The following is a 19,548-nucleotide window of genomic DNA, read 5'->3' as shown; positions in this document are numbered from 1 at the left end:
ACCTGGAAGATGAGGAGAAACATTATTAATTACATCTCTTTCTTTGCAGCTTCTTACATGTGAGGTGACAGTCCCTCTCAGAGGAACAGGAGTTTGTGCTGGATGTTTTGGATCTGCCAGGAAGCACTTAAGTTTCTGTAGCCTGGCAGAGGAAAACTCCCCTGTCCCATTCTGTAACTCTTTCTTTGCAGGGTTGATTGGTGGTTTTGCTATTTGTGCAGTCACATGGTGCCATTCTCAAAAGCTCTCTGTTAAAGCCAAACAACACAAGCTCCCATTTGTGTTTCCAATTACACATGTGCTTTAAATCACCACTGGCAGTCACAGAGCTGACCCCTGTCTGCACCTTTCAGACACGGGTGAGGCATTGTTTGATGTCAGCTTTGCAGGCTCCTGCTCAGTAAATGCGCAGGGGCTCTCACTGCCCATGGCCATGATTGGAGACAAATGTCTATTTCCTATCCAGTGGTCCTAAGACAACCTACAGTAGCAGGTATGTTTTAACCAGACTGTTTTCCAGGGGGTTTGGTGCTTTTTGACTGTTCTATTTCCACTGTTTCTGTCTTTGGTAACTGTTTTGCCCACTTCACAAATGTGGTTTTTAATTGTGAAATTTTTGCATTTAGCAAGTGGGATATAGAGAAGGAGGCAGAAACTCAGTCAAAATTAGGATGGAGTTAAAAATATGGGAAAGATGATGGTTTTGAAAGCATTATCTGGAGGAACCATGAGGAATAAAAAATATGACTCAATCTGTATAACCTTCTGTCCCATGTCAGGTTGGGCAGCTTCCGGAAATCCCTTCCAAACTAACTTTTTAGTTGATGCTGTGTTTCATCATGTCATATAGTTGTTGCATGGGCTTTATGGCAGCATGGATAGTACCCCGACAGGAGGACGAGGATTTCTTCTGCACAGTGTCTTTACATTCCACCCAATTTACCAAAGTCAAATTTTTTTTCAACTTAGCCATACTCAGGAATTCTGTGAGTCTTCCCAGAATTACATGAGCAGTATCATATTGCTGATTTGAAGGAGCTCCAGTTTTGTGTTGATTGTCTATTACCTCATTTTCAGCATTTCTGAAAATAAATTATATCAATAAATTTTGAAGAGTTGAGGCTTGGTATCAGATGTGTTAAGTTATAATCACTCAGCATATTTTGATCATAATGAGAAAATTCAGTGCTCCTCCTGTCACTGCTGCAAGGGATCAATTGTTCTGACAGATGTACACATTTAGAAAGTAGGAGGAATGAAAATGTTAGCAATATTAATTAGTGATGACTGCATTTCACCATAGGTGGATCTAAAACAAGCAGAGTCCTGAGTTGCTTATGCTGGACCGTCTTTTGTCTTAAAAATAAAAAGTTCTTTTTTAGCCCCATGAAACACAGGATGATGCATTTGATTTATTATAGCAAGCTCTGAAGTTTGTGACTGCTACTTGTAATCAGAAACATTGTTTTGCTTTGGTTTTCTTTTTTAAACAATATTCTATGTTAGGATCAGGTGATTGATGTGATTCCAGTTTAGTTTAGCTTGTCAGATTGTGTAATGTAACCATGGGATAAGTGTAGGAGATACATGACTGGCTTTGGCTGACTCAGAAGCTGATTGTGCCAAGGGAATTTTATAATTGTCTACTAGAAGAAAGTGAATTTTCAAAAACATTACCCACATTTTAGCTAGGCTCTTAAGCAAACACATTTTACCTGTAAGTCAATTATGTGAACACACTCATTTCATTCCACATCTACTATAATTTTTTAGGAGACATCAACAAATATACCAAATCTGTTTTGCTGTTACTTCACGCTAAAAATACCAAGTCTTCTGACAGTGAATTCCAAGGGTTAGGAAAGAATTTTATAGCATTTCCTCTAGTCTGGGGGATGTGAGCAATAAGGCCTCTTGATTTTATCATTTATAGATTTGGCTCAGTCTTTTATGTAACTTCCGAGTTCATCTCTAAATTAAACAGTTGCAGTCTTTTCCCTCACAATGATCTATTGAGCATCTCTCACTTTGTCGATGGTTTTCTTTTTTTTTTTTTTTTTTAAACTGTGGCAGGATGTGCCCCGTTTCTTTCCCCCGCTGCAGTCTGCTTTATCTGCAGTCAATGGAGTGAAGTGTAGGGTTTTTCTGCCACCATTAGGGTGGGAGGCGTATCTGCAGCTGCTCAGAAGCAAGGCTGAAGGGGGACTTAAAAAGGCAGAAGAATAGGGACTGAAGAAGCATTGTCTTTTGTCTAAATAGATTTCAAAATTTTAGAGCCAAAATAAAAGAGGCTACAGCCCTTTGCTCTTGCCCTGCAGTGCAGGATCAGGGCGAAAAGGCATCAGTGCAGATTAAATAGCAGTGGGTACAGTGAGTGAAAACTAAGACACCCACTTAATATGAGTGAAAAAAAAATTAGTAAGAACACTGCTTGCTCCTATCTGGAACCAGAAACGAGGGCAGATTATCAGATGAGATTCCTGATAAAGAAAGCACTTTGCTAGTACTGTTTAGGAAGCACTGTATAGCTAATTTAAGTGTAATATCATATCTAATCCCTGAACACGAGTTTCCCATCCTTGTAAATTACCTGCCAGAAATGGCCTGCATTGCTCTCAAATCTCTGAGTTCCTGGTTCTAACATATCAGTAAGGCTTGCTGCAAACCCAGTGATTCCTTAGTTTGTCACCCAAAAACTGTGACATAATAAAACCATGAGATGTATTTCCAGGGTCCTGTCTTCACCAAAGACCAGATTGATCAGCATGCCACTTACTCTTCAGAGTAAACCAACGCCTTCACAACTAGCTTTTTTTTTATTATTTTGAGATGATTTAAAAAAACCAACCAGCTTTTTCTTTTATACAGAATATAAAGAGGCACAGGTAGAAATGTCACTTGGTTGGAATTGATTTTTTTAAGTCTGTTTTATTTTTGTTTCCATTGCAATGAGGAATTTATTTTGATTTTTTTCCCCTCAGGCTTTAAATGCTACTAGCATTTTCCTAGAAATTGGTATAGGTGGGTTTCAAGATTCTGGGATTTGTGGTTATTAAAGTATGAAGTAGTCAAACATTATCAAATTTAAACTTCAAAGAAGGTATGTTTAAGACTGCAGCCCAAGGGAAGCTGGATAAGTGTCCACTCAGCCCTGTGTCCTGTTTTTCCCAGTAGCAAGAAGAAATATTCCGTGAAAGAGCATTGAGTTACAGAATTAGATGATAGGGTTGAGTCATATGTCAGGCATATTTCTCCCTCTGCTAGTCCTGAGGAAGACTTGTAGCTCTCCTATAATCTTCCTCCCTGGCAGTAGAAGGATCAGTCAGAGAAACCTATGTCTTACTCAGCCGCTTATCAATTCTTGACAAGTCACCTAACATAGGGCATTTAGGTTGCCCACCTGAAAAATGGCAGTGATGATGTTTGCCTTTGAGAAAACATTCTGGGGTCTGCAGTTAGAGGAAAAAACTATGGATACTTATGGCTGGAGCATTCTCCTTTGTTTCACTGACTGCTTCTAAGAGTCTTCTTGTCTGTAAATTGCCACATATATGTCCTTATCCAGAAGCGCTAAGATTTTACGACAGGAAAGTTTTTTGAAAAATGCAACTGTCCCCTTGTAAGAGTTGTATCCTTGCACGAATTTAGCAATAATTTGCCATTTCCTGCAACCACTGTGATGACTATCCTTTTTAGACAATACATAGTGAAACTAGGCCTACATGAAAAAGATTATGGAAAATGTGTTTCAGGACTTATCTTTCTTATCCAGGCAGGAAGCTGATTCCAGTGAGGAACTTCTATAGCATAGTGTTATTCACTGAAGTGAATCAAAATTCTCAGAATCACACCTCTTCCAGCAAAAGGCAAAATAGGAGACATGATCAAATCCCTGTTGTGTTTTCATTGGGTTTTATTTGATTTTGTGCATTTGTTTGGGTTTTTTTTACTTGGTTTGTTTCAGGTTTTTTTCTTTTTCATTTTTAGCACTGAATTGTAAGGACAGTATGGGAATACAGACAAATCCTTATCCTATCTGGTAGTACTGCACCTGCCAGCTAAACTGCACAGTCCCTTCCAACCCAAACCATTCTTTGAAAGCCAAATTTGGCACCTGAAACAATGCATGTAAAGAGGACACGGATCCTCAGGAGGCCCAGCTGTTTGGGACATCTCCTAGAGTGCATAAAGAAACTTGTGTAAGTTGACATGTAATGATTTGTCATTGATTGGGAAGGCAACTCTTCCTTCTTTTTTCATGGGATCATAAGGCAAGACCACTTTGAGGTGTGTCGAATTATTGCACTGGGAGTGGCTTAAAACTGCCCTGTGAAAACATTTTCTTGAAAGTGTAATGAATTTGGGTTGTTCTTGTTCTGATGCTGAAGTTCTAAGAGATTTTTATAAGGTGGTAGTGAAATTACAAGTAGTATTAGTGTGGAAGCAAGATGAACAGATAAGAACTGATATTTCCCCAGTGCAATAAATATTCCTATATGTGTGTATATAGCGGTACACAAATGACAATATAGTGTTTTAATTTCGTATGAAGCTGAAAAGGTACCAGAGAGTGTCTCTGAGGGGATATAACCATTTTCAAAAGTGGTGCCTTTAAAATCTGTGTATATTCTCTGCCAAGGACAGGATGATGTGAATAAAGAAGGGATAACAAGCTGTTAGACTAGCTTGTGAAACTGGGTCTTTGATCCCAGTAATAAAGCACACCAATTTTACCTCTTCATCCTGTTCATGTTGCCCTTTGATTTTATTAATAGTTTTAACAGGACTAGTCAGAAACACTTAAGAAAATAATCCTTATGAATGGGGCCCTTCCAAAGAAGATGGTTAACATCTTCTGTTATGGGCTGCTTGTCTTTCACACTGGTCAGGAAAGATCCTTTGTTTTTGTAGCTCTCTCTTATGCCTGTTTCTTCTGTGTCCACAACAGGTCCAGCTGTGCAAACATGGAGAACCTCAGTTGATGATCAGAACCCTGAAGTAGGAGACTTAATGAATTGAAGATTTTAGGAAAACGTTTTCCCCTGGAAAGACATTTTCATTAAACACCTTGTTCTAGCTCTATCCACCAGGTAAGTAGCATAACAGAGAGAGGCGGTTCTTGGCAAGGAAAAAGAAGAAAGATGAAAGCACCTAGCTGCCTCATCATAATTACTTCCCCAGAAAAAAGTAATAGACTACAGTATATAGAGTTTGCTTTCCATTTTCTTTCTTAGAGATACATATATTCTGCTGTAGTAGCTATCCAGTTTTTAGGAATTTTTTCATGAGAGGGAAGCATTGAGTTTGGGACAGAACTTACTTTGTACGAAATTTATCTTAGGACTGTGTTGTTGTAGCTGTATTAAAAGATTGCTTTGAGTACGCATGAGTATCAGGATTAGAAAACTGCCAGCAAAATATTTCTCCTCATGACTAACTTAAAAATTTCAAAATTGGTTTATAACTGGAGGAGAAACTCCACTATGAATGAGGGGTGGAGCCTCAATTCAAGAAAAGAAATTTGAGATATTTCAAAATAAAAACGGATTCCTCTGATTCAGATGAAACCATCCAATCGAAAACTCATTTACTTTACCTCATGTGAACTAGATGGCTCTAGATAGATTCCTGTCCTTTTGAGCTAGCAATGCCAGTAGTCCGTCTCAGTCAATTCTAGGGTCAAACTGCCACAGCTTCAAACGTTGTACAAAACAGTATGGAGTGAAAAAGCAAAGGAAAAAGTAAGAAAATGGGAATGCTTTTTTTTTACATCCTTGTTGGGGTCCCTCCCCTGCCATGGAGCCCTGGGAGAGGGGCCCTGGGGGGGAGGCACGGGGTTTCCCTGCCCCTGGTCAGTCCCATTTCCCATTGGTTGGTTTGTGTTCCCCTGTGTGGCCAAGGACCCTCGGGTCCCGTGACCGGCGAGTTCCTGGGCCGAGCCCCGGCCATGCGGCTGGAGAAATAAACATCTCTGAAACATCTACCACGAATCTGTCCATATCTACTTCGGTTTCCACGGGACTCCTGGTTTGAAATATACTTGTTGCAGTAATCCCCGCTGCAACACATCCTCATGGATTTGGACAACAAATTTTGAGCAACTTGTACAGCAAGTTTTGAGCAACTATTCTAAAATCATCAGGCAATCTCATTAGCATTGCTTTGCCTCTCAAGTAACTACAAAGTCTATCATCAAGCACATATGCAGAATTTAGGCTGAATATAGTGAATAACATAACCTTATGTAATTCCTGATTCTGTAAATACTTACTGCATGGAGGGTCTTGTCTACTTTTTGGGTTTAAAGGGAGATAGCCTACCAAACTACCCAGATCATACTGTCCAGACCACGTTAAAAGTGTCATTCATAAACCTCAGCCATCTATCCAAAAGAATAATGAATTCCTAGGGGCCAAATTCAAAACTGCAGAAACTCCAGGGTACTAATGGCATTATATCAAGGTGAATTTTTCCCCATTTAGCTAAATATAGCTAACTGAAAAGTTGTGTATGAAGGCAGGTAAAGCTTTGGTTGACTAACAGGGAGAAGGGCATTAGGTTTGCTTTTCCCTTTGAATATCTGAGGTGTTCAGAAAGTGAAAATTACTTCCAGGGAAAACTGCATCACAAAATGCATCCCAAATTTGCATGAAAAACACATGAACACACATATTTAAATTGAAGAAAATTTTCAAAATAATTTCTGTTTACAGTTTACTGCCTTTTCACTCTTCAACAGAAAATAAAAATCCATGGGCAAATTCCAGGAGACTGAATGCTGACTCTCATGGCTTTGTGTGCCTTTTTCCACCTTCTCCTGGAAACTACAATGAAGAAAGAGAATGCATGCACAGACTTTCCAGGAGTCTTTCTACAGATAAGAAAATAGAAACAATCAAGCTTGCAGATAGCAGCCTGCCAGTTTCCAATTTTTCTTGGAAAGAAAACTTTTACCAGCATAACTGCAGTTTTCCAGTGAGAACATTTTAGGCTTTTTATATGGGAACTTTTAATTTTGAACTGCGCATGAACAGAAGCATCAGAGGGACTGTAATATCTATCCTCAACAACCAGGGAAATTTAAGAAAAAAACCCCAACCCAAGACAAAACATTAAAAAACTTACACAAAAAAAAAAAAAAAAAAAAAACAAACAAAAAAGCCCCCCCAAAAAAGCCCCAAGTACTAAAGAGAATTTTGCTTCCCTAAGTGTTCTTCCCACATACTTGCAGCCACATTCCTGCAGCCACTTTCCACATATGTAAGGCACCATATCTCATTACAAGTTCAAAATTGTTCAAGGAGAAGAATCAAGGAGGTAATGACAGAGGAAGAGAGGCAGCTGCCTGTTTCCTCCTTTCCTTGTAAATATGAAAACTCTCACAGTATTGCTTAAAGATGGCTGTCTGTATACTTGGCCTAATTCCACCCGCTTAAAGGCCATGTGAATTTCAGAAGATGCAGCTTTTGCAGTGTTACTTTAGCTTTGAAACTGGTGGCAAGGCTTTTTTTCCTTGGTAGCTGCATGTCAAGAAATCTCACAGAATAAAAAATATATAAGAGATTTTAATGGAGGACTTTTTAAAGAAAACAAATGTCTGTTTTGCAGAACCAGTTTCAGAGATGATGAATCTATTCTGTACAAACCACTAAATAATGGAGCAGAAGACCTGCCTTTTATAAAGAAATTAGAGAGGGAGCCAAAAGGTGAAGTAGCAGGAAGCTCAATATATTGTGTTTCATTTTCTCACTGTGCTGTTTCAAATTTCCATTGCAGTAGGTGCAGCTGAAGTGGAAAACTAAGTTAGAAGAAAAGAAGAGACAATAAATGTCATCCATTTTGAGGAGATGCATCCTAAACTCTAGGAGAAAAATGGAAATAACTAGAAGCAAGTACTTGAGTATGTTCACAATAGAGGGATGATTTTTTATGTAGAGTGTATGATAAAAATCAGCAATGCTTTAAACCATGAGAAAACAATCATGCTCTGCTCAGTATAACTAGTTTACCTACCATAAATCTGGATAAAATAACACTTGATTGAATAAATATGGAAAATATTGAGATAGGAACTATTCAGAGCAGAAGAATAGACAAAAATTGGAAAAGAACTTTCCAATGGTTGCTGCTTAGGTAAAGAAGCTTGCTTTTTTGAAAACCACACATTTCCTTCTAATTGCAGTGAGCAAGGCAGGTGACTTGCTGGGATCATGCTTGCCAGCCTTCTACAGGAGATATTTCTCCTGAACTCCTATTTGAACTCTTAATTTGAAAGGGGTAGAAAAGGGAGAGACAAGTGACCACAGCCACTAACGAAGCACCTTGCATGATTCTCAAACTGACTGTGGGGATGTACACTATTAAATTGAGGTACTTCCGCAGTCAGTGATCCCGGCAAGAAATTTTAACTATTTGTGCCACCTGAGATGAAGTCACCATGATGCCTTCAAAGGCTTTTTGTAACCTGACTTCTGTTGGCCAGAGTAAACTTTGTAGAACAATAGATGAGCAGAGACAATGTTTGGTTCCTTATTTTTATAGTCTCATATTTGTTGCTTAAGGTGTGCATTTATTGTCTTAAAGGGTTCTGTACAACATTAAATAAATAACACTGATATGGATTAAGAGTATTTTTCCCTAATGAAAAAATGTTGAATGAATTGTATGGCATCTAGAACACGGAACGGGTGGATTTACCTGTGTTCAAAAGAGTGGTAAGTATAAGGCCCTTAGTATAAGAGTATAATCATCTCAGCCCTTCTTGTAATCAACAGAGAAAGCACTAAAATCAGAGGTTGATTCATTCCCTCTCAACAGAGATGGGACAAATCACCATCTGGAGGGTTAATGTCTTATTCTGTCTGTAAAGAAAGTCTCAAGTTAAGGTTCAGGGAGGTAAATCCTAACCTATCCAGATTATTTTAAATTATATAATAATTCTCTTTTATTTGTCCTTCAAAACATAAATTGAAATGACCTTGCACACTGTGGTCAAAAGTTAACCTCACCATTTTGGTGAGCGCTCTTTTGTAACTTTCACAGCCTGTGCAGGAGACCTTCCCCAGCACATGTACATTCATTGCCTCCGCAGGAATTTCATCTGTTAAGCTTTGGGATGACTGTAGGTGCCAGTGGTCCCAGTCTGCTGGTGATTCAGAGTCTTTTTGGCAACAATCACCCAGCCACAGCTTGTTAGACAGAGCATCCTTGCTCAATCACTTGCATGCCACATGTGTGGTGTGTGCTAGAATCTACAGCAGCATTTGCAAGGTGGAAGCTGCTGAGAGCCAAGCTCCTCATCCTTGCTTGCAGGATTGATAATGTCATTCAGTGACACCAGCTGTTGTTCTGGAATGGGATTACAGATTGCAAGTGAATTCCTGCAAGGTGGGGAAAAGTTCCTGTAAGAACTCTCATTCTTTTCCCAGTTTGGTCTAGATCTGGTAAGTGTGATTTCTTTTCATGAGTTCTAGAGGTGCCACCTTTCTCTTGTCTTCAAAGCTGGAATTTTGTAACCCAAAAATTCTGGCAGTCATAGAGCATGTATGTTCTATACATTTATCCCAAAGAAAGGAGCTGTTCATGAATTTTAGTGAACCTTATCCAGTTACTATGATTGTGTTGGGTAAATACAATCCAGCTGAAGCCGTAACAGAGACAAGGGTAGTTGTGCCTTCTGCAGTGATTATGACTTTTCTGTGGCTGTCATGGAAGCATAGAAGGCAAAGCCAGTGAAAGGTCCTTTTCATGAGATAATTTAAGAAGATTACTTTCCTCACAGTGGTCTTGATGAAACATCAGTCAGGGAATTTGAATGTGGCCAAATGCCTTCTTAACACAATTTATTCTTTGGACTGGACTCACTATCAATACTACAGATTAGGTGTCTTGGTACGGTAAGATTCCATCTTACACCTTATCTAAAGTTTTGGTGTTTGAGTTTACTTACAACAATTTATCTGATGTTGCCATACACTATGAATGTGGCTGTGAGACTTGGTAGTTCTTCTCTGGTCTCCAACTTTCTCCTTCAAGCAATAATTAGTATATTTCCAAAATATCTTCTCACCTTCTATGAAAACTACTTCTTGAATATTATATTTACAACATCTTCCTTTCTGTAGGTATCTGAGAAAAAAAAAAAAAAAAAAGAAAAAAGATATTTCCATTTAGTCATCTGGACATGAAATTTCCAGTGAAGTGTCTAACCATCAGAACCATATATGTAAATATTGTACATATACTTGCTACCCTATTCTCTGTGCTCTGAAGTATAACTAGTAATAACTGACAGATCCAGCTGCCCACCTGTTCTTTTTTTCCAATAAAGCTGCAGCATCTCCTCAGTCTTTAACATTAAGAATCTTCATGATTTTAATATGTATGGCTGCATTGTATTGCTCTTTTCTCAGAGGAGTGCTCTGTTACTCAAGTTAGATGGTTCCTCACTGTTTCTTGTTTGAAATGCTTCCAAAGGAGATTGAAGACTCAAGGTGGAAATTATTTCCAAGCTGCTCTAAGAAAACTCTTCACATATGATATTATGATTGGGTTATAATGACAGCACCCTTCAGAACTGCAATTTGATTGCAAATCTGAAATGCACTCAGAGGCATACTGTATACATTAATATCCCAAGCTTACAGTAGCTTGGCCTTAGATTATTTCAAAGTTGCATGAATTACATTTTTTGGGGTGTCTTATTTGGCAGAGTGCTTCTTGGCTTTTCTCTTGCTGCTTAATGCCAGGGATGGTATGCTTATGCTTCAAACCCTCAACAGAATTGCAGATATTGCGAAAATCACAGAACTTTCATGGAATTGTGCATGTAGGAACAGAAATTCACCTAGTACTCCATTACTGAGTTTTTACTTTGGTAAGCCTCTTGGAGAAACTCCTGCAGTGGAAAGGTTGTTGCCTACAAAAGAAGACTAAGTGGACCTGATTCAAATCTTGACTCAGATGACAGCTTTCTGTCTTTTCTCACTGACAAGTGAGTGTTTATTAAGTTTAATGGAGGTACAACAATTGCAAACACTAAAAAATTGAAATAATCGATGAATAATGAAATGGTTTAATTTCTTTCTATATCATTCTTTCTCCTCTGTATATGTGAGTCTGTCTGGGTTAGTCACTTTTTTGGATTACTGGTTTTTCTTTAGAAGCATAGTTGGGATCATTCACCCCAAGATCTTCATGATCCCTTGTTTTAATTGATCCTGACTTGTTTCTATCCTGATCCAATAATGAGACACAAATACCATCATATGCTTGTAGACAGGAAAAAAAACATTTAGATTAAACATACTGGTTTGGTTTTGGAAATGCCTTGTAGTGAATGTGTTCATTGCATTGCAAGTGATCACTTACCCTCAGCGAAGTAAGAATTTGTCTGGACAAATTTACTAAGTTGATCAGTAACTGTACGGTTCCTCTTCCTATGACTTCATTAATTCTTACAACGGTATTTTCTTTCAGTAATTTTGTAAATGAATATTTTTATTTCTTTTATCCTAATGTGATCTGAGGTAAGCATTATGTCAATGTGATTGTTTGCCCTTAAGGCATCCCATGATTATAAATGTAAGTTTCACAGTGCGGTACCAGGACATAGTTAGAATCTACTTGATCAAAACAGTTTTAACTGGAGTGCTCCAAAATAACAAAATCAGCTTCCTCTCCATGCTGTTTTTACCATCTTTGTCTTCTTGACACTGCTAATATCCTTTTAGTTGATCAGGTGTTCACCTCTGTTCTGTTTGAGTGAGTAATTAGCAAACTGTGCATTCCTTAAGGCAAATAGGCTTTCTCATCTTTAGCACAGGCTGGTTTGAAGAGAAATGCAGAGAATAGCTTTACTGTTGATAGGGATAAGCCAGGCAAGTTCCCAGTATGTAGGATGTTACTGGGCTAAGTGCCTCAAAACCCAGGATCCCCCAGCATCTGCTATGCTTTACTGCACCAATTTGTTGGTAGCAGACTCTGTGGAGCAGCACACCTTTAGTTGATCGGGATTCTTCATCTTAGACTGCCCATCCTGTTATTTTCACAAGAGTTTCTGTTGCTTGGGGGAACTGAGTCAATGTTCCGTTCACTTCTGCTGATAACCTGAGGATTTTAGCAAAGCAGGAGTGGAAAAACCTTTGAGTTGCAAAAAGAAGTAAAAAATAGCAGGGAAACCAATGTTTCTAAGCAATCCATTCCAGGAACATATAAAGCAGTTTGTCTCATGTCCTAGATAGATGTTGTATCTTTAAATAACGAATAAAGCAGTACTTAAGTCCCAGTTTCCAGAGCGAATGGAGAGCTTTCCTTGATAATTCCGTGAATTCCTTGATAAAGATACTTTTGAGGAAATGGCATCTGAAAAGATAGTTCTGAAAACCAATGGCCATTTTCTCTACAGAGAAGAGCAACATGTGGAGGGTCTTCCTATCTTTTTTTCTTATTTATTTCTTTCCCTTCACTGTTTTAAAGAATGTCAAAGAGTAGATCTTAAAACGCCCAGAAGATGGGATCAGTGCTTTACAACCTGCCACATGCACTTGTTAAGAGCTGAGTGGTTTAGAAATCCACTTGCTCAGGACACAGGGTTAAAGAGGTCTCTGCACTATTCTCATTTTTGTGGTAAGAAGAATTAGCAGTTGAGTGACTATAGATATCTTGCCACTTTTCAATGCACTCACAATATGCCCTTTAATACTAATGGGAATCTCCCAGATGCATAAGAGATGGAGGGTCTTCTGTATATGTTCAAACAAGCAATTGCTTGGTCATTCATTACTCTGTTCCACTGCAATAGGAAGTTTCTATTCAGTAAATGCTTACCTCAGTGATAATTTTGAAAGGATGTATTTGATAACTGGGAGGGGTCAGAAGGAGGAAAAAGCAAAAAAGAAGGGAGAAAGAAATACTGGCAAAGGACGAAAGGGACAAATAAAACCAGGATGCAGTTTAGTTTTTTTAGCAAACTATTTCCCATGCCACACTATTCTTACCATTTTCCACTAAACTCAGAAAATTTACAGTAACCTCCTCACAACAGTTTTATCAAAAAGAGAAAGCGTGCTTGCTGCTGTAATGTCTGATGGACAACAGCTTCCCTTAACTTTACTTTTTGTGGAGCAAGAATAAAAGGAGGAGAGGGAATAAAATGGGAATTTCATTTCACAGCAGTATTTGCTTGCCCAAATCCATACAGCTATAACTTACGCACTCAGTAAAATGCCTCTTAGAATAGAAATGCATCTACAATAATGGTATGAAATTTACTCCTGCTAGAAATGTTCAATTTATGGTCAATATTTTTCCCTAAACCTGGAAAGTGATAGCATAATTTAGATGAATCTGGGGAAAACCTCAGCAGCAGAAGGATCCCCTTACTCACTTGGGAGACTTTTGGGATTTTGCCTCTACACACTTTAGGCCCACATTTTCTCTTCACCAGGACTTCGTGTGCTTTAGAGCCCAATGACTAGGCTAGGTAGAGACAGCCTTTTCAAGAACAGACCTGTCCAACTCTTCAAGGCCTGATGTGACCAGTCTGTCTCAGCATCTCATGCCATGGCACAGAAGATACATTGTCTGGGGCAGATAATTTCATAGAACTGCCACTCAGTGTTGTCTTTGGTGACACACACCATTCTGGCCATGTAGGGCTGGGACTCTGTGAGGTTGTCTCTGGTTCCCTGTGACTAGTATTTATTTATGTTTACATATATGCCATTGTTCCTTAGTAGTACTTTATCAGTGCTTTGCATTACAAATGCAAGCTGTGAGATTAAGGAAATCTGTATCTCCTGCCTGTTTTACAGATCCCTTACTTTCACGTGGGAAGACTCAGAGGGGGAGTTTGAATATGTGGCCTTTGAGTAATATTTCTGAACTGCTGGTGGTCATAGAACCACAGAAAATTATTTGTGGAAGGTTTTATTGTCATGGTAGAAATGCCAGGAACCAAGTAATGGTGCCTGATCTGCCCGTCCTCTCCCCCAAAACCTCTGTGTATTGTTCAGGAAAAGGGCTTTCTGTTTCACCATGTTGTCAGGTGCAACCTTCTCCTCCTAGTCACAACAGTGGACAGGAAAGAGGGACCAGCTTCATCCTCCTCGCTGCTGACAAACACTAATGGAGGCAAGGCTCAGTGCCTAGAAATTAATAATGTCTTCTAAGAAAAAGTGGATAGCAGCTTGGGCAGCTGGAATTGGATGTTTCTTGTCATACATGAAATCCCTAATTGTGCTTGGTCTTTGCATATTAAGTGCTTTAATTAATTAATTCTGAGTGAAATATTTTTAAATTGAATGTTAAAATTAACCCATCAGCCCAGGTACAAAAATCAAGTTCCATTATCAGTGTTTTCAGTTGTTCAAAGTAGTTTATTAAGAGAGTTACACCCTTCCCAGTTAAAAATTCCCCAGTTAAAAATCCCCAACTTATGCTCCCTTTTCAAACTTCAAACCACCTGTACACCATAACAGTTATCTTTCCTGTGTTTACTGTATACTTTTACAAGTGTTTTAAGATGTGTTGGATGTATTTTAATACTTTTTTAGGTGTTATTACTTGCACTTTGGCTCCAAGGACCAACTCCAAAAACCCCAGTTCTAACAGCCAGCAGCTATTTTTAGCCCCACAGCCGTTACCCTGCAGGCAAGCTCCATGGCAACCTGAATTTTAATAAAGGCATTTTAGCACCCTTATCTCAACTGATACCACCCCTCTGACAACGATGAGCCATTGGTGGACGGAGATGATCTGTCAAAGGGAAAGCACCAATCACTTTAAACCGAAGGGGCGGGCTGTGGGCGGACTGGGGCGGAGCAAAGGCACTGTAAAACAATGAGACCGGTCTCAAAAAGTTCAGACAGAGAAAGTGTCCCCTGCAGGCTCGCTGTGGTGGACATCAGTGCTGGGCATTAAAAGCCTTACTCCTATTAAGGAGCCTTTAGTAACTTTTTACTTTTGGACCAGCCGAAAGCCAGCTCAGCACTGCAAGTCCTTTTTCTCTACCTGAGGTCCAGTGCTGTCTCAGCCAGGAGATCTCAAATCCCTGTGCTCCTGGGGTATACCATCTATTGAGCCGTAGTATCCCAAATTTTTATGTTTTTCTAATTTCTGTAATTTTTCAGTTTTTCTGTTTTCAATAAATTTAGGTTTTATTTAATTAAGAGTTGTCTCATTTCTCACACTTCTGTAACTTGGACTTCTGTGTGTCCAAATGCTGAGTATTTGGATGATGGGAAAGAGAGACCTGAGAGACCTCATTAGATGACACCAAGCCAGCATACCATGTTCCTCAGGAGGATGTGATGGGCTGTGGATTAAGGCCAGGGAGGAAATGGCAGACCCACCTGAAAACTCAGAGGGCACAAACCTCCCTCAAGGTGTTGAACGGCTGAGCAGCTGACTGCTGTTGGATGACTTTTTTCTGTCTCCCTGTTGAGCTGTGCCCTGTTTCATAAGTAATAATTTAAACAAGAAGAGGCATATTCATCTGGGGGAAGGACAGTGTCAACTTTTACCTGTGCCTGATTCATTACAGGGATCTCTGTGTGGATTTCCTACATTGCTAGGTAGTTGTTTCTCTACCTATTTTCCTTGATTGTTTTGAGCAAATGTAACTGGTTTGTTCCTTGGTATAAAATCTGGAAGTCTTGCCTCCCAGACAGATATTCAAGCTCATGAAATGGAGAATATGACGTTAAGTAGTTTTACTAGAAATCCAGTGTATAATATGTATAAACACATAAGCTTTCTTGTACAAGATCTGAGCTTACGAGTTTAAAGGGGATTTTTAACTTCATTTTTATCTGCTTGCACATAACTTGAAAGACAAACATTACAAATGAAAAGTTGTATCAAATTAAATTCGATGGTCAAATTAAACGGAAGAAAGTTTTCTCAAAAAATGAGTTCTGGTTGAGGAGAAAGTAGTAGAGAAAGTAGATAAACACAAAGAACAGAGATCCGAAGCCTCTGAAACAAAAATGAAAGCTGGTGTATATAAATGTTTTATGGAAGAGTCAGTGTGTGTTTTCTCAAAGATGATCTGTCCCTTGGAATAGTAGCAGTGTTTGGTAAAATCCTTACGGAGTTGGAACCTGATCAGTTACCCAATAATCCTGCTGCAGAGGACATCTTTATCTATACTTGTGTGTGGCTCAAGGGACAGTGCTAATGCTCTACCCTTTTGTGATGTTTATGAGCATTTTATCAATATTTTAGTTGCAGTTAATGGATGTTCCACCAGTTTTCCTCACGTGTTAATAAACATTTGCTAAATTTTTAATTTCCGTGGCTGCAAACTGATAAATTGTTACTAATAAAACCCTTCAAAAACATCGCTTTTTATCTTCCACAAGCTTCAAATATATCTTTAGACACAGTAAGGGAAAAGAACTTTGCAAAACTTCTAGTTTTTTCCAGTGGAATATTTTCAAGTTGTTCATCTTTTACAGCTCTCCTTTTAGGAGTAAAGTAATGCCTCTTGCTTATAGGATTCCCATAGGAATGGTTTCACTGGCTTAGATTAATGGTCCATGTAGCTCAGAGATGTTATTTAAGATGGACACTTGAGCCTGGCTGCTACTGGTGTGGGCACAAGTATGTTCACTCTCATAGACAAAGTTTTCTGGAGACATTTCATCTTTCAGACTCACTGCTTTGTATTCTCTTGATCTGCTTCTCTCTGCTGTACCAGATGCTCCACTGGTGGCTTCACATCCCCATGTACTTGCTGATTTTATGTTGTGAACTCTGTAAGTTGAAAGAAAAGTAGGAAGGATCACACTGTCATCCAATTTAGAGAGCTCAAAAATGTTTTCTGGAAGTCTCCTCACAGCACCTTAAAGGGATACTTACCAGGAAATTCAGACTTGGGAAGTGGCCCATGATAGATGCCTTGGTAGTCTAGAACACGTGGTAAACTTTCTGCTGATCTAAGAGAATTCACTTTGGGAGTGGAAACTTTTATTTCCTTTGCAAGAACAAATCTAGGAGAAAATGTCCACAATGTTATGTGAAGGGCTGACAAAGAAGGAAAAACAGTGGATCATTTGCTATTTAATCTAAATCATTTTTCACCATATTGCACTGAGATGAGGTGAATAAAGGTCGGTGTACAGTTGGTTTTAATTTTGTTCTTGTCTTGACTTAGTCTAGAAAAAAGCTCTGTGAGATGTCAGAAAAAAAAAGCTCTAATACATTGCTGAAAGATACTGCTGTTCTTACTGATCAAATGTGTTTCAAATTAATTCTGTTTTAATATACTGCTGCTTGTATATTTAATACTGCTTGAAAATATCTATGCTTTGTCCTTGCCAGACAAACTAGAGTTTTTTCTCTTCATATTGAATTTGAACATCACAATGTAAAATTTGTAGTGATTACTCACATATGGGACCAAAACAGAAAGTTTATAGTAGCAATGCTTTTAACCCAAGCTTACCAGCACTGACAAAATCTATGACTGATGCAAAAGTCTGTCTGAGAGTGAAATGATATCCAGTAATTTCACTGTGTTTATTTGTACCTGTTCAGCTTTCTACTCCTTCTGTCATTTTTGCTACATGTTCCAAACACAGCCAGGCTGAAGATAAACCAAAGGAAGAATCCTGTAACTGAACCATCCTTGCAGTTTACTGTGGGCTTACTTTCTCCATGGCAAAGACCCCTTCCAGACAGTTGTACAGAATCCAACAAACCTGAAGAGATTTGTAAAATATCACTGTGTTTTTAAAAAGTTTTAATGCTTGAAGGGCCTTTTTTCTGCTTTAGCTATATACTACTACTTAAGGAAGGAGTAGAGTCCAAAACCACACAAGGTAACCTTTTCCTCCAGGAATTTTAACTGTGGTGCTAACAGTAGCTTTTCAGGAATAACTCAACCTTGAGTATTAATTAGTCAGAGCTTGGAGAAAAATCCACTGATAGTGTTGTCCCACTCTTCTAAAAGTTTTGTCTGAGCTCAAAAATGCAATGTAACAAGTCTGCTAAAAAATAAAAACTTGTCTGCATTCTAAGAATCGGAATCAAGAAATGTTTTTGTAATACTTTCAGCTGAAAGCTCCTGTAACAACCTCAGTTGAAAATCTCCCATATAAATAAAGGTATTTAAATGTACACAATGAGTACTAACTGACCAGATAATCTGTGTTTGAAGTGTGTGGGACAAACGTACCTCAAATGTGTGTGCATACACACAGACCTGTGTGCACACACAGTTAATGGGTTTTCTTTTCTTTCCTGGAACAAAGCTCTTTCAGCACATTGAGTTCCTTGTGTCAAAGTGAATTTTCAAGTACTAGTGGTTTAGATTGCACTGGCCATATCAAATACTGTTGTTTGATCCTGTCCATTCTGCAATCTTTAACATCTAACTCCAAAGTCGGCTTTCTTTCTTCCCTTGAGCATCCTCCATATGTGTCCACCCTTGTAATGAACTTTGTTGGCTGAGTTTCAGCACTTCAAATCAAGTTTAATAATAAAAAAAAAGCATCCAAAGACAGGCAAAAAATCTGGTGAAGGATCTAGAGAATAATCTTTTGAGGAGCAGATAAGGGAACTGGGATTGTTTAGCCTGGAAGAAAGGAGACTCAGGGGAGACCTTATCACTCTCTATGGCTACCTGAAAGGAGGTTATAGCAAGGGCAGGACTGGTCTCTTCTCCCAGGTTACAAGCAATAGGACAAGAGGAAATGGCCTCAGGTTGTACCAGGGGAGGCTTAGGTTGGATAGTAGGAAACATTTATTCACCAAAAAAGTTATGAAGCATTGGAACAAGCTGCCCAGGGAAGCGGTTGAGTCACCATTCATGGAGACATGTAGGTGTGATGCTTAGGTTTAGTGGTGAACATGGTGATGTTTGGTTGGACTCTGTGGTCTTAAAGGTCTTTTCCTGCCTAAAGGACTCTATGAGGCTACGATTCTTTTGAACTCACTCACATTTCCTGTATTGCTTAGCAAACAAATCTGAGCTATAGTCAGTTCAATTCCTCACCTCGAGAAGGGCCAGTATCAAAGAACACAACACACAACACATCTGTTGTTGTGTATCTGGGTTGTGCCTGCCTGTCTCCTGTGATGTTGGTGGGTAAAATGGAGGCAAGCAACCTATACCTCAATGACAGAGAGAGAAAATGACTGAAAGATGAAATTTTTTGGACTTCCCAAAGAAGCTGCTGCGACCAGAACCAGGTGAAAGGTGACTAAGGACTCTCTTGGAGTGAAGCCTTAATACAGGTGTGTACAAACCCATAAATTTGTTTGGGAAACAGGAAAACAGGAGGATATCCAAACCTGAGAGACTGTCATGAATAGAAAAATGCAAAAATTACATCAATCTATCTTTGCCTTTATCCCCATGTTCCCTTGTCTTGCAGGCATGGCAGAAGAAATATTAATTTTGCTCCTGTAGCAACCAGCAATTATAAACCCTTACTTCTGCTGAGGTTCTTGGGCTTGGCCCAGTAGAATTGAGGGGGCTCAAACTGGTAAGTTTGCAACAGAGATTGTTTGGAATCATGTTAGTGGAACCATTAATATAAT

Source organism: Coloeus monedula, assembly GCF_965178545.1.
Source record: "Coloeus monedula genome assembly, chromosome: 5".
Lineage (NCBI taxonomy): Eukaryota > Metazoa > Chordata > Aves > Passeriformes > Corvidae > Coloeus > Coloeus monedula.
This window is presented reverse-complemented; position numbering follows the sequence as displayed.